The sequence below is a fragment of the Netta rufina genome, assembly GCF_964035555.1.
Source record: "Netta rufina genome assembly, chromosome: 3".
Taxonomy (NCBI): domain Eukaryota; kingdom Metazoa; phylum Chordata; class Aves; order Anseriformes; family Anatidae; genus Netta; species Netta rufina.
Window position 1 is genome coordinate 87,614,676 of NC_140125.1, and position 6,000 is coordinate 87,620,675.

Here is a 6,000-nt window from a genome sequence, read left to right on the forward strand (position 1 = left end):
AATTATTCCACACCACTCCTCCCAGCATTGTGTCATCAGCAAATATGACATCACACAGAATCACAGAATCACAGAATTTCTAGGTTGGAAGAGACCTCAGGATCATCGAGTCCATATTTCAATATTTCAGTGTCTGTGTTTGTCTGTCTGTCCAGTATAATGCCTTCTTGGTCCCTTGAAAAGTGACCTCAGCCATCACCTAACTACAAGTCAATGTAAGGTATGGGCCATTCCCCTAGCTGGCTAAGAAAGGAAGTCTGGGGAAGGAAGATGATGAGGAGAGCTGTAGTGTGCACTGGTAAGTCCCATGCTGTGGGCAGATAGGGCACAGGACTGTGGAGAGCACTGTGCATTTATCCTGTGGCATAGGCACAGCCACAGTTCCCTAAACCCTTCCTGTGCATGTCATGTCCCCCTTTCCATGTTTCAGCCATGAGGGCAATACAGCAGCCTGGTAGAGTGGGTAGAAGGAACACAAGAGAACTTTTGCAAGCATACAGAATCTTCAACTGCCTGCCTTCTATCAGCTGGAGCACACATTTAAATGAATAGTCCTTATATTCCTCAGATTTGATGCATCTTGGTTTGTGTTGTGTTTTTGATTGTTTGCTTATTTGCTTGCTTGTTTTTACCTACCCCATTCTTTCCTCCTTTAGCTTTGGCATGGTAGATGTAATTTTGCATTGCTGAAGATCTGGCTAGTCATCTGTTTGGAAATGACTTTGTGTTAGATAAAGTCCAGTGCAAGCAAGGTGGGTATTTTTACTCTTCTTGAATCCTCATGGAGGTGCAATTGGTTAAGAAAAATAGAATTTTGACATTTTAACATTAGGGGAAAAAAAAAGGTGAGACACTTCAGCAAGATATAATTCATGCCTTCATAAACTTGCCTCCCCCAGTATATTTAGTGACTTAAGGTATGTACTCTCTTACCTCTTTAGGATCCCCAGCTCTCTTTGTTCAGCACATGGAAAGTGTAGGTGCCTGACCCAGTGGTTCAAATGCCAGTCTTGAAGCTACTCTACATCCAGATCTGGAACCAAGCCACCTGCAGCTGGTACATAGCACTGCACCAAGTGTTTCAACATATAAATCATTCACCTCCTCTGAAATTCACCTTTTGTGAAGATTAACTTCCTTCCTGGGGACCCTATGAGATCTCTTGCTGTAAACCTGTGCATTTTCACAAAATGTTTTAGACCTGAAGAAGCACCATTTTATGAAGTAAAAGAGGTTTGCTGAAAAAATTATGATGCATGCAGGTCAATGATAGATTCTTTCCTCCTACTTCCTTCATTCACTAGAGAAAATAGAAACCAGTTGGAGAGTTGGATGCATTTGTGAGAAAACCACTTGGGAGCTTCCTGCTAGCAGGAAAAGAAAGCATGAGATTGAAGAAAGAGTGCTGCCTTTCTCACCTCCTCTGTAATATGCAAGACTGGATTTACGTTGCCACCTACCAGCACAATTTGGCTCTGATGTAGTTTGTAGATTTCCATTTTGGTAATTTTCTCTTTGTTTTATGAGCCCTCTGTTCATGCCTGCTTGTGGAAGGTGAATCTGGACAAGTCTCAAGCATAATGAAAGCAGCGTTAACATGAATATCACTAAAATGTCATAAAAATTAAAAGTTTTTTTTTTGTTTATTTATTTTATTTTATTTTATTTTATTTATTTATTTATTTATTTATTTATTTATTCTGATTAGTAGTCACATTGCTTTTCTGTCCTCCCCAAACCTTCTTGTTTTATTATTATTTTCTTCTTAAACTATGGAATGTACATAGCCGCATGTCTGAGACTTCTCACAGATTATCTGAACTGATCTTCATTTGTGTTTGGGACATCCACTTAATCTGTTTAATTTTGGAAATGGAACACTCTACCTATTCTAACAACTTTATTTAGTTGAATTAAACATTGGTGATTAGCCGCCATACACTCAGGAATGTTCTTCTCTGTCACTAAGATGAATAGCACTCAAGAATTATTCTAAAATTTCAAGACGCACATGGAGTCTTGTTCATTTCAATCAGTTAACTCAGGTCCCTGTTAACACTAGTTCCAATTGATAAATTACTGTAGCTTTGGGACTATAGCAAAGGCTGAACCTATCTTTTATTTTTAAATGATTTGAATTAATTAGTCTTCTACAGGTTATACAACCGCACTCCAAGGAATTCTGCAACACTCCGTTTGGGCAGTTGGATGGCACACCTGGTTTTCAGAGTGAGTAAAATAATTCAGATTTATTATACTCTAGTCCTCGTAGTCAGCTGAGAAGTAAAAAACACAGAAGAGTGACATGTCTCATACACAAAAAGGAGAAGGAATAAAGAAAGCAGCTGAAAATATTAGATGTCTATTGTTCATATGCTAATGCATGATAGATATGAAGATTATTATGAATAGTGTTATTCATTCTTATTATCCCCACTAAGTATAGCATCATTATTTCCTGAATTTTCTTTAGAATAAATAAGAGGAAAACTTTAATGAATTCTCCTAGAAGCCAGTTTTGGTGGCAGCTGCTGTTCAAAATATGTAGCAAGCTTTTTTTTTTTCCTCCAACATAAAGACAGGGAATCAAATGATTCATAGGAAAAAAAGTCATGAGTTTTCCTGCATTTCATAGACACTCTCTACAGATTCTAGAGCTGTCAGCTGACTAGAACACAGTCGGCTCTTAAAATACACATCTTTTATAACATTTATTCCTGCTGTTTATGAAAGAAATACACACTGCCCTTCCTCCAGATCTTCTTTTATAATTTGTATAGCTTGGTTGAGATTTGACCATAAACTTCAATGCATGAATATTTTATGGATAAATTATCCCATTAAAATGGAAAATAATTTGCTAAAATATTTTAGTATACTTTGTGAGATACAGAAATTAAAAAAACACATTTTGATTTTGAAGCCAGATTGTGTTTAACATCCTTAAATAAATGACATTTTCAAGATATATGATTGGATTTTGAAGGCAAAACCAAAAAGCATCAGTAACGTTGCAAGTTCAAGTATTTTTATCACTATTGCAGTCTTACTTTTTCTGACATATCTTGCTTATGTGTTTTTGATTATTTAAAAAGATCACAACAACAAAAGGTACAAAGAGACACTTGCAGTGGTTAATTCAGTGGTAAAGCAGAGCCTGCAGTAAGAGAAAACATTCTTCTCTGTCTTAAGTTTGCTATTTCTACATAAATCTGCTAGATAATCACATATGGCACTATCCTGCAAGATGGCAGGTGCTCTGTGTGAGATGCTCTGTTTTCTGAAAGTTGAGTGGGAGTTGAGAAGTGTTTTGGACTATGTTGCACTATGATGAGAAACTGAGCAAGAATTGTTTATTTTCATGTTTACGGTTCTGACTTTGTTGAAAAAGAAAAAAAAAATTAAACAGGCAGGGAAGGCTAATTAAACTCAAATTCCTGAAATTATTTGACCCACCTGGGAGGATACAATCGGTGTCTTTCTCATAAGAATTCAGAATGCTTAAAAACAGAGGCCATAGGTTTGTTTAGTCTTTTCTCATACATCTTTATTTATTTATTTATTTTTCCCTCTCTCTCTCCAGTAGATCCAAGAGGTTTAATAAGAAAAGTTCAGAACAGTTTGTCTAGCTGAAAAGATGAAGCACTTTGGGGAGAATTAGATCCAGCACAAGACAGAGGAAGGTGGAAAAAAAAAAAAAAAAAAACTGGCTAGGTAACATTTCCTCTTCTGTACATTCTTAGTCTTTGACATCAAAGCAAGAATTACACTTTGAGTAAGATGAAAACATGTTCTTGATGTTCTGGTATCCCTGGCAAGAATAGCCCTGAGCTCAGAGACAAGCAGTCCAGGAGACCAACTGACTAAAGCTTCGTGATGCTGAAGCAGGGAGCAGGTGCCAGCAGGTTGGAAAGCTTCATGGGGGAATAATGTTTTCTTGTTCAGTCACCAAAAGGGAAATTATTGCTAACAAGCTAACAGTTGTTGTTCTATTTAAATTATCCTGGTAAAATCATCTTTTCTGACACCTATTCCCTATACTGCATCTAAACAACACATGATGTGCCATCCAATAAGTTAAGCAAGACAGCTGTAAGTGCAGGCAGCTTGCAGATGATTCATTTTTATGATATGATTGTAATGAGCAGTGCTCTTTCTAGAGATGCAATGATTTCCTTTGACCTTGTTCAATGTGCATTAATATAAGTCTGAAAATAAAATCTCTGCTTGAAAGCTTCTGCAGTAAGCTGTGGCACTCTGTCTGGTGAAAAACATATATTTATCAGGAATTTAACATGCAATCTGCTCTAACTTAGTCTTAAGCCATCTATGGGATATGCCACATATGCTCTGAGACAATGGGAGAGTTGAACTGGCAACTGCCTCACACTTTTGACAATAGGAGCTTATGACAATTTGAATCTGGCAGCTGATTCTAATTAGGACAGACTTATAGCCCACCCTTCAACTATTCAAGCAGGCAGCACTGCTGGCTATGGTCTCTTTCCCACTTTCACTCCAGGAGTACTGGGACAGAGACAGTAGCCACCTGCAGGTGTAGAGAGAAGGCATGGGATCAAACAGGCATTGCTCTTTGTGCGCTCATGCAAGCCTAAGTATAATCTGTCTAATAACATCTGCATCTGGTTTTGGTTATTCTCAAACCTCTGACTCAAAAACACCAAAAGAACATTTTCCTAGCTTGATCAATTCTCAGATCTTTGTTTACTGGCTTCTTTTATCCTTTAAAATGAAAATAAAAAGAAAGATACCCACTGAAAATGAATAACAATTTATTAAGCTGAAATTTTTGTTTTCTGAAATTAAATCACCTATCAGACCTCCTTTATCCTTTAAAATATGTGTGATTTACTAATATTTTCATTTGTTTAAAACAAGAACAATTCTTACTAATTTATCTATCAAGTGGTAACTATATATATTTGCCTAATTATCACAACTATCAACGGTAATACAACAGACATCTATAAGATCACCTTGAAAAAGAAATGAACAAAAATAAAACCCAGCATAAAATGAAAGCCCCAACAAAAGACAACAACAAAAGAATGTGAAATAACTAGCAAGAACGTAGGTAAAAGTATAATACTTAGAGCATGAAGAACTCACTATAAATTGTTCCTTTAGTAGTTAATGAATTAATATAAGATCTAGAATACAGTATAATAGGGAGTAACTATACAGTAAAGACCGTGCTAAAATATTCATAAATTATATGAAATTCTAAAGCATTTTATCAAATTCTTTCTGATCTTAATTTTGTTCAAACCTAGATTCAATAGAAATCCTGTTCTTTAACATAAACCAGTAATTTACAAAGGAGTTATAAATCAATGAAAATTAAATTCTAATATTCTTTTAAATAGTGTGAGATGAAGAGTTTGCCTTTTCAGCTTTGATGATAGGGCTGCTTGAGCCTCATATAAATGGTTTTAATTCTAATTTGAAACATAAAAGCAAGGCTGGGGTGTAATGTTTGCAATGCATGGAGCCATTCAAAGTTTTAAAGAAAGCCTGTTCAAGGAACAGTGAGTGCAAAAAACACCAAGCCTGTATTGTTATTTAGAATTTCATGTGTACTCGGGAATTCCTTCTGTTTTCTGTCTTCGCTTTCTGACTTATTAAAATTGAGATTCAGGTATAAAAATCTCCGTTCCTTATTGTAAAACCAAAATGTGAATAACAGAATCTGGCAAGTTATTAGTTTTTTTTTCAATGTCACGCTAATTAAACAGGCTTTCTAAGGGTGGAGATTTTGCCAATGCTTATGTTTGAGCGATGCAGATTTTACAAGCCTATAGAAGTCAGATGCCATAAAACAAAACTCATTGGCAGAACTTGGTGAGATTTCCAAGTAATCCTCACTGATCAGTGCTGTGGATAGGAGCTAGTAGGCCCCATCCCAACACAGCAAATATTTGAAAATTTTTGAAAATCAGAAATGTTTCACCCTCTTCATAAAATAAAATATTTTATGTT